General features: G+C 43.1%; 1 long non-coding RNA gene across 2 annotated transcripts in view; it reads right to left on the reverse strand.

Moving 5' to 3' along the window:
- Window positions 1-1,337: 1,337 nt before the first annotated feature.
- LOC116835717 (uncharacterized) overlaps window positions 1,338-10,599 on the reverse strand; it is a 32,533-nt gene continuing 23,271 nt past the window's right edge. For both annotated transcript variants that reach the window (XR_004376279.2, XR_004376280.2), the window contains exons 2-3: window positions 4,879-5,114; window positions 1,338-1,604 (exon numbers count right to left, since the gene is read on the reverse strand). This is a non-coding gene — a long non-coding RNA (uncharacterized LOC116835717). The remainder of the gene's footprint in view (window positions 1,605-4,878; window positions 5,115-10,599) is intronic.

Raw genomic sequence — 10,599 nt, forward strand, 5'->3', positions numbered from 1 at the left:
AGGAATTTAACCTTCCTCTGAAATGTTCAGCTCCTCTCTAAATTGTGTTGAACTTTTCGAGTGGAATTCGTGTTCCCAGAATAAACTGGATTGACAATGTTAGAAGTCCACCATTTAGCTACATCACACACCTTAAAGGAGAACATAAAATCTGCCAGTTGCATTAGAAATCATACTCTAGGAAGTTTGTGGTTTATTCTAGACTATACTTGATTTCAACTGTGCCTTCTTTGATAACTACAAAATTAAGAGATGGTCTGAGCTACAGTTTAACTCCAGGCTACAAATATCCTGCGAAGTTCAGAGGTGTACTGCTCCAGGCATTCAGTTCAATGCATTAAAGAGAGGGAGCCAGTCATGGAGTTCATATCTAGATTAGGACTCTTGAAGCTGAGGTTTTGGTTTGGGCCCATCTCTATCTGTTTTATTTTCAGCCCACACAAAAAAAGGAACTGAAACTTTGCTTTGAAATATACTCAATTTATGAGTGCATGTGTTACTCCTGGGGGAATTCTGCACCACTGCGCATGCACAGAATTCATGTCTCCACAGATTTTTTTTTCTCTGCAGAAAATACGTTCCGCTGGTGTGATCCTGCAGTTACACCTTTTTCCCACCAGGGACTGCTGTGGTGCCAGAACCGGGGGCAGCTGGCTCACTGGCAGTAGCAGCCAGCAGCCACTAGGGAGGAAGAGAGGCTGCATTCCTCACAGCAACATGCTCATGGGGCCCTGTGAGGAGGCATGGGATATGGGGGGATACAGAGCAGGGCACATAGGGCTTCTGGGGGGGTCACATAGACTATGGGTCACAAAGGCTAGTTGGTGGGGAGAGACTGGGGCAGGGGCTGAATTGGAGTAGGGGTGCAGGACCACATGGGCACAGGGGGGTGGGTGCAGGGATACATGGGGATGGGGCAGATGTGCCCGACTGAATGAAGGAGGCTAGGGGTCAGCGAGGTCTGCATGTGGAGGGCTCCCCAACTCCCTAACAATCTCTCCCACCAAAAAAACTTGTTCCATACCTAACCCACCCACACCCACCAACGCTTCAGGTTTGCTCCCACGCTCCTTCCCAGCAGTTACTTCCCTCTGTCTCAGCTCCTCCATTACCCCTGATTTCTCCCAAGCGTTTGGACGCTGCTGAGTGTGTAGGAAAAGCATTTCTGTATTGTAGTTTAAATGAATTATTACTTAAAGTTTTGTATTAATATGCCAAGTAAGGAATCTATTTGTCAAAAACATTTCCTGAATCTTTTTTGTGATTGTTACAGACATATTTGCTGAGAGATATTTTGAAATAAAGGACCCAAATAATTGTAACAGGCATGATTTATTGTGTTGTTTTGACAAATAAAATACGCAGAACATTGCGAAACTTTAAAATCTTGTGCGCAGAATTCCCCCAGAAGTTACAATCTGTACGTTAAGTGGGTTTGCTTAATTTAGGCATAATGATTTAAAAAGAATGACAAATGCAGCCTTAAGTCTCTCTCACGTCCAGTACCTTCCACTCAAATAACTCAATGTCCTCTGCAGCCAGATTCTGCGCCCTGTCCATTTTGTGTATTCCAGCAATGTTTCTTCACTGAATTAACAGCAGCTCTGAAGGGAAAGACATTTATTATTAGAGCTCTGTGTCTCGTTATTTCTAAGCCTGTTTCTTTTATAGAATGGGCTTACAACAGTGGATTCCATGTAAAACTCAACATTGCTCACTTTGCTATTGTAGACTTGTGTTATCTTCTGGTCTTTGCATAAGACAGTTCCATTATCTTATTTCTCAAATGCCCCTTATTTCAAGGGGGCGCATTCATTTTAGTCCCAACATTACCTGTATTCCACCCGAATTTAGTGTCCCCCCCTCAGTTTTACTGTTGATAATAATTTCCATCGGAAATAAACAAGCATGAGACTGCGGTTACTAGAATAGTAACTTATCCTAAAGGAATCAATCCATGCAGTATTGTGATTCCTGTAGTAATAAAATATCTTTGTCCCTCATCTGGGCCTTGGGAAATGAAGAGGTATGGACCAAGTGAGTTAAGACATCTTTGGCAGTGACTGCTAAACATTTAATGACGTGCTGTACTTTCACCTCAGTACAGACTGTGAGAGAGGAGATTTTCTTTTGTTCTTTCCTGATTTGTTCTCATAATAGGAGTTATTTAAGCCAAAAGTATCTGTTTGTGCTGTGTTTGGACAAACATCTCTCAAGGCTTATGGGCCAGACTCTGCTTTCAGTTGCACCAGTGCAAATCTGGAGTAATTTAACTGGTTTCACTGGAGTTACTCTGGATTTACACAGTGTAACTGAGATCAGAATCTGGCCCACTGTTCTTCACACCCATTATTTTCAATTCCAGAGCATATTTGTATTTAATTAATAATAAAATTAGGAAGTGAAACATCTGGGAAACAATGTGTGCACCTAGTAGATGTTGCTCATTGGCCCTTATTTCTCTCCCAAGATAGTTAAAACAAATATTTTGGTGCTGGTGAGATCTTGACATGTTTGTGTTTAGCCTACCAGGTCAACTCAAATCTTTTTTGTTCTCAGTGATCCATGAGGAGAGATGTTTTGAGTCACAGATTATTTGGCCTATTCCCAGTACGGAGTACAACTCAAAGTTCCTTAGCAGCATGAATTTCATAACAATGATATAACCCAACAGCAGGTCCTGTGACCTGCCAGCATAGTTGTCACTCACCAGGAATTTCTGCCGTTAAACAAAATATTTGTGAGCTTGTGGGGAAATAAGAGTTGCTCCATGGACCTGTGTTTTTTAAGTGGCAACAGCATTGCAATGCCTGTTCTGATCAGATTATGCATAGGTCCATAATACCTGATCCTGAGAGGTGCTAGAAGCCATTACTGCCCCTTTAACATCAGTAGGAAGTAAGTAGTTTTACTGTTTCATGTGTATCGGCTCCTGTTTCAGCACAATGCTTTGAAGCTAGGCAAGACATTTTCCGTTCCCTGATACTAACTGTGCAGTGGCAGATCAGACTGTAGACTAGGCCCACAGCTGGTATCAGTTGGCATAGCTTCATTTCAAGTCAGTAGTGTACGGCTATATAGCAACAAGGAGTAGAGTTGAGTAACCACTGTTGACAAGAGACTTTATCAGCATCAGGCTCATGCACACACCCATCTGTGACCTCCTGCTCAGGACAGACCCCATTCCATCTGTTCTCTCCTTCACTGCTTCTCTCCCACAGCAGAAGTACTCCACCTGCTCCAATCTCAGCAGCTACAAACACTCTGCTCCCTTTACCCTCCCACTCCTCTCCACTCCAGAATCAGCTTCCCCATGCTGAATCGCCCTCCATCACCACCTCTGCTCCCTCCCACTGCCTCCTTCCTCATGCAGAAAACTCTTATGAACTATCTTTTTTCCCCTCCCTCCCTCCAGTGCAGAAATACTCCTTCCTGCTGCCTTTTTGCTACCACTCTCCTTGATCACGCTTTGGCGTAGCGACCCAAGAGAAATGGCAGGAGCTCCATCACTTAGGCATTTAGAACTAGCCTGAACAAAGCATTATATGTATGCCTACAGTAGGGAGCCATTGGTGTGGAGCTGGATTAGATGATGGAAAAGTCCCACTTGCCTTCTGCATTATCAGCCTCTCCTCTGACACAGCATTATCTCAGGACACTTCAACCTTGCCTTAGTACTTTTCTTCCCATTATGCTTTGGAGACCCCCTCTCCCCCCTCTCTCTCTGTCTCTCTCTCACACACACACATACACAACTGCATGCCTCTCTACTCCTGGCTCCAGAAAACGTTGCCCAACACAGCTCCGTTTCTCACATACACAGAGCAATAGAATCACAGAAATGTAGGGCAGGAAGGGACCTCAAGAGATCATCCAGTCCAGCCCCCTGCATTGAGGCAGGGCCAAGTAAACCAAGACCATCCCTGATATGCGTTTGTCTAACCAGTTCTTAAAAACCTCCAACGATGAGGAATAGCTTGGCAGCCTATTCCAGTGCTTTTGCTGCTTCTAGTTAGGTTAGATATCAGGAAAAGCTTTCGAAATGTCACTGCTGCACATTAAGCTGATAACTTCATGTCCCACCTTCAGTGGACATGCAGAACACTTGATAGCTATCCTCCTTGTAACAGCCTGCAACATATTTGAAGATTGTCAGGTCCCATTCTCAAGACTAAACGTGCCTAGTGTTTTTAACCTTCCCTCGTAGGTCGAGTTTTCTAAAGCTTTTATCATTTGAATAGTTCTCTTCTGGACTCTCCAATTTGTGGAGTGTGGCAGGCAAAGTGCCGCATCTGAAACTGGACACAATGCTCCAGCTGAGGCCTCGCCAGGGCTAAGTAGAGTAGGACAATTATATCCTTTGTCTTACATACACTTGTGCCTTTTTTTTGCAACTGCATCACATTCACTCGTATTCGATTTGTGATCCACTATGACTCCCAGATCCTTTTCTGCAATACTATTGCCTAGCCAATTGCATTTATGCTTTTTTTGGTTTTCTTTCTAAGTGTAATACTTGGCACATGTCTATACTGAATTTCATCCAATTCTCCTGTTTGTTAAGGTGATTTTGAATTCTAATATTGTCCTCCAAGTTGCTTGCAGTCCCTCCCAGTTTGATATCGTTCACAAATTTTGTAACCATACTTTGCACTCCACTATTCAAGTCATTAATGAAACTGTTGAATCGTACTGGAATCTGGACAGATCCCTGGGGGATCCCACTAGATATGTCCTTCCAGTATGACAATGAACCATTCACAACTACTCTTTGAATGTGATCTTTCAAGCAGTTTTAGCACGCACTTCATAGTAATTTCATCTAGACTACATTTCCCTAGGTTGTTTTTTTTAATTAGAATGTCAGGTCATATTTACCTGTTCTGGCTTTTTCCTTCCTGCCCTGTACTGGAAATGACAGCAATTCCCTTCTGACTTTGATGCAAAATTAACCCCACAGATGTTGGAAAGACTGTCTCAGCACATGAACTGGCTTGATCACATCCACCACAGCACATGAGTAGTAGGTCCCAAAGCTACAGTCGGTTGAAGAAAATGTTGATGGAACCATATTCTGTAGGAATATTGCAGTTCTCTTCGGCTGACATTTCATTCTGGAAGGGAAAAGGGAAGAAGCTCCAACAACATCAAAAAAGTCTCATTTTATTCCTGTTGAAATGAAACACTTTGATTTTTCTCTTTGGAAGTGATTTTTTGTTTAGAACTTTTTTTTTTAATTTTGATTTATATTATAATACATAAAATAAAATCGTCAATATTAAAAAGAAACGTTATGACTGATTCCAAATTATTTTATTTTTTTAAATTTATTTTACAGTGAATTTTGAAGTTTTCAAGTTTCACTCTGAACTGAAATGAAAGCTAATTTCACAGTCCTCTGCCAAACAGAATTTCCATTCTGAGCACAACTCTAGACTCAGCCAAATAATGCTAAGAGCATCCATTGTGGCTCTGTGCACTACCCCCGCCCCGAGGGCTGCCTCCATAGCTCCCATTGGCCAGGAACTGCAGCCAATGGGAGCTGTGAGGGCAGTGCCTGTGGGCAGAGGAGCAGCAGGGACATGTCACCACTTCTGGGGAGCTGCCCAAGGTGAGCGCTGTCCAGATCCAGCACCCAGGACTCCCTCCTGTGCCCCAAACTCCTGCTCTGGTCCCTCTCCCACACCCAAACTCCCTCCATGCCCCAGCCCCCTCCGGCACCTAAACTCCCTCTTAGTTAACCGGAATTTTTGACGTGCTGGCACCCCCCCACCGTCTCTCCAACATGCTGGATAACAAAGCTTTTACTGTATGTACATCTAGGAACAAATAATGTAGGTCTTGCTTACATGATGGGGGACTCTATTCTGGGAAGCAGTGTCTCTGGAAAAGATTTGGGGTGATAGTGGATAATCATCTGAACATGAATTCCCAGTGTGACACTGGCCAAAATGGCTAATTCAGTCCTCGGATCCATAAACAGGGGAATCTTGAGTGGAAGTAGAGGGGTTATTTTACCATATTCAGCACTGATGTTACCACTGTTAAATACCGTGGCCAGTTCTGGTGCCCACAGTTCAGAAGGATGCTGATAAGAGGGTTTGGAGACAAGCAATGTGAATGATGAAAGGCTAGAAAACATGCCAGTAGTGATAGATTGAGCTCCGTGAGTCTGTTTATCTAACAAAAGAGAAAGTAAAGGGGTGACTTAATTGTAATCTGTACCTACTTACATGGGTAACGAATACTTGATAATGGGCTCTTCAGCAGTAGAACATGAACCAGCGGCTGGAAGTTGAGGCTAGACAATTTTAGACTGGAAATAAGGCATACATTTTTAACACTGAGAGTAATTAACCCTTGGAACAATTTACCAAGAGTCATGGTGGATTGTCCTTACTGTCAATCTTTAAATGAAGCTGGGATATCTTTCTAAAAGCTATGCTCTGGTTCAAACAGGAATTACTTTGGGAAAGTTCTAGGGCCTGTGTTATACAGGACGTCACACTAGGTCAGAGGTTGTGAATTTTCATTGCATCGTGACCCCCTTTTGACAACAAAAATTACTACATGACCCCAGGAGGAGGGACCAAAGCCTGAGCCCCACCTGAGTCCCACCGTCCCGGCCTGGGGGGGCCAAAGTCTGAGCCCCATTGCCCTGGGTGGGTGGGGATCCCCAAAGCCCAAGGGTTTCAGCCCTAGAAGGGGGGGGGCTGTAACCTGAGCCCTGCCACCTAGAGCTGAAACCACTGGGCTTTGGCCCTAGATGGTGGGGCTCGGGCTCTGGTCCCGGGCCCCAGCATGTCTAACCCCAGCCCTAGGGACCCAACCCACAGTTTGAGGACCCCTGCACTAGTTGATCACAATGGTCCCTTCTGGCCTTGGAATCTATTAATTTTGTTTGTTTTTGTTTAAGTTAATAAAAAAATGTAAAGGAAACAAAAAAGTCTTCATGAAAGCCATTTTTTTCATTCTCAGATTTATTTGACCAGGTCATACTGTAGGTCTACATGGGATATATTTTCCAGACTGCAAATGGGGACAACCATAAACCATTCTCATTAACATTAATGGGCAGTGTGTCTAGTTCCCCATGTGCTGTAGCAGTAAATTAATTCCTTAATACTAATCTTACTGAAATATTGCCTTGTCATCCTTATCACCACGGCCTTACGTTAAGCCCAGAAAAAGTTGAGGAAATCCTCAGAATTTCCAATTTCCTTACAAATAAGAAGAAAGCATTGTTTGGCCAGCCTGACAAGAAGAGGTAATTGTGCACCAGCTCTTACATTAGGCTGCACTACTGAGCAGTTTTAATTATAAGCACATGGATATAAATGAAGATAATTATAATTAAAACTTGCAATACTCCAGCTGGGGTTTATGTGATACAAATGAGTCAGAGGGGGTCAGTGTTTTAGTGTGAACACTAACTGGCACACAGAGGATCTGAGTCAAAAATCACATTTGTTGTATATTTTATTTCATGAATCAAGCGCTTGTTAAGAATAAAAATAAATTGTGGTATGTGAGCAGAATTCGGCCCATTCCTGTAAGGAGCCAATTACCCCCTGAGACGGCCCTTTATTTTGCAAAATTAGAGAATGCATAACACCTCCCTGGAGATGCTCAGCATCTTTCAGGATTGGGCCCAGCAGTAGTTCTAACTAGTGGTATTCTTTTAGGAATGACAGAACGGGATTCAGAGAGCAGCATTGCCTAGGCATGGTCTCTCCACTTGGTTTTTGAAACTGCAACTGATTTTCTCCAGCCAATATAGGCATACAACCCTTAATACAGCAAAACAGGTTCGCTAATGTTGGGGAGGGTAAACGGCAAATAAACAAAAAATTGGAACAAAACCCCTATTGGAAAGAGAGCAGCTAGAGTGAGGAGAACATGACAATGCACTTGGACAGATGCACAGATGCTTCTTGAAGCTGCGTTCTTCTCTCACAGCAGCCTCAGTATAATTCATGGCTGGCAAGACGGGGTGTCATTGTGCTAAATGTGCTAGCCAGGTCTTTTTTAGCATTTACTCTAATATTTTTGGTTTAACCTACCAGATTTCATAGAGTCCAATAGAATGTATGAGCTATACAAACATTTAGCAGTTCTTAAACCAGCTCACTTTATACTGCAGCTCTGAAAACACAGGCAGGAGGGTAGAATCATAGAATATCAGAGTTGGAAGGGACCTCAGGAGGTCATCTAGTCCAACCCCCTGCTCAAAGCAGGACCAATCCCCAGACAGATTTTTACCCCAGTTCCCTAAATGGCCCCCTTAAGGATTGAACTCACAACTCTGGGATTAGCAGGCCAATGCTGATGTACATACAATTCCCCCTGCTTTCTCACTCTTCCTTCCATATACAGGGACTCCACCTACGTGATGGTGTTATCCAGTGGGAAATGAATTTATTATAACACTCTTTGCTTGCATTACTTGCATTTTGCCGATTAATCTATCTCCTCCAAGACTGATCATCTAACTTCTCAAGTGGCTTTGGATACCTGCCACTGAATAAACAAACTGCCACATAAATGTCTCCCTTGCAAGTCTACTCTGCCTCAAGGTCCAATAAAGGCAAAACTAAGTCCTGAGCCATTGATTGCTTTTGTTTATACATAAAAATGCCATGCCTTTACATTCAGATAGCCTATGCCCTTTACCATTACAAAAAGGAATAATCTCAGATTCCCCATGAGATTCAGCACTAACTTCTAGCCATGCTAGTGGAAGCAGGGTCTGAATGAATGTTTTCCTGACAGCTAGCTGGGAAGGGGAGAGATGTTGGGTGTTTTTATGTAAATACAGTTTGCTCTTGCTCTGCTTAGATATTCAGCAGATAGAGCGGTGTCAAAGTGATAACTTTGGCTGGTGTTGGGTACAAATCACTTTAGCGCTGAATGCAGGGGTAGTGAAATGCTGTTACCAAAATGTTGTAATTATTGTAGGACCAGAGGAAAGCAGGACTGTGCTTAACCTGTCCCAAATGAGGGGGGTCACCTTCAGCTGAAAGGCCCTCATTAAGCCAGGGGCTTGAATGCCAAAGCCCTGTGGAAAGGGGTGGGGGGAACAGATGATCTAACTAGGAGAAGTTTGGTCTCTCTCTAGGAGTCCCCAAACTGGTTTGACCTGTTTCTCCCCATTGTTCAAAAAAGAGCTAAATAGGCTTCATTAAGAGTCTCTTTTATTGTTTTAAAGCTTGATCACTGAGAGCTAAAATCACTTGAGATGGGGCAGTGTTTCTGCCCAGCCTGCAAAGAGCTGAAAATTACTAGGAGACTGATGTGCAGAGGTCACAGCAAAGAGGTGAGTGGCAGCAGAAGGTGACTGACAGTTGGCTGGTGAATGAGTGGCCAGTAGGGCAGCTGGTGGAGAGGCTCATTAGGTAGCCAGCAGGATGCCTGGCAGAGAGGGGCAGCAGACAAGTGCCCAAGCAGAGGAGCAAGTAAGGTGCTTCCTTACCTTGATTCAGGGTGGGAGGTGATCTCTGCACATGCACCTTTTGAACTCTGAGTATGCACTGATCAAGGACAGCAACTATGACAAGGATCCCGAAAAGGATCGGGCACGCTCAAGGGACTTTTGGGTTGCTGGATTTAAGAACCTGAGGGGAAAAGGACACTGTCCACCCTCAAGTAAGTTGGGTCTTTTGCTCATAGTTTATATTTATGAACCTTGTTTGTGGTGTTTTCCCAAATTAATGCCAAGTTACTTCTCTCCTTTTATTAAAAGTTTCTTTTCTACACTCAGACTCTCTGCTTGTGAGTAGGGAAGTATTGCCTCTCAGAGGTGCTCAGCAGTGGGGTGTAATTTTCCCAGGTTACTGGGTGGGGGCTTGAGCCATCTCTGTGTTATATCAATGGAAAGGAACCTCAAGATATTGAACCTGGTCCTAGCTGCTACTGGCTTCACCTGGCAGAGGGGTTACACTAGCTCTGATATTATCAGAATTTAACATTGTAATATTTTAATGTTCAGAAAAAGCAATTTCCCTGTCCCTACTCTCTTGCCCCCAGGATCTGTGCTGTTAGACCTAGGGCTATTACGGCACTTTGATTTATAAGCAATGGGATATGAAAAATAGTCCTAATTTTAAAAAAATCCTAAAATATTTTTTCTGTAGCATATCATGCATATAAAGAATGCATGATGAAGTGTTATAACATTTTATTGGCACACTTTTGGGATAATCTGCATTGCTTACTCATGACATTACCACTTGTGAGTCACGTGCCTACCCCAAACTTTCTGATAAAAACCTCTATGCCACCCCAGCACATATTCCATATACATGCTTAATACATGTATGTGTTTAACATTTGCTTTGTGCAGCATAAAAACATTTAGCATATAAAAACACTAATGCCTAGTGAATCATAGTAAAACATACAGATACTTTAATAGTATTTTTGAAAATGGAGATAAATGGATATTTGTTCTAAACTATGATATACAGACAAGGTACAGAGTGACAAAGAGTCCTGTGGCACTGTCATAAACAGATAGCTAAGGGTTAATGTCTATTTCACCTGCGAAGGGGTAACCAAACACCTGACCAGAGGACCAATCAGGAAACAAGATTTTTCAAA

Source organism: Chelonoidis abingdonii, chromosome 5 (assembly GCF_003597395.2).
Source record: "Chelonoidis abingdonii isolate Lonesome George chromosome 5, CheloAbing_2.0, whole genome shotgun sequence".
NCBI lineage: Eukaryota > Metazoa > Chordata > Testudines > Testudinidae > Chelonoidis > Chelonoidis abingdonii.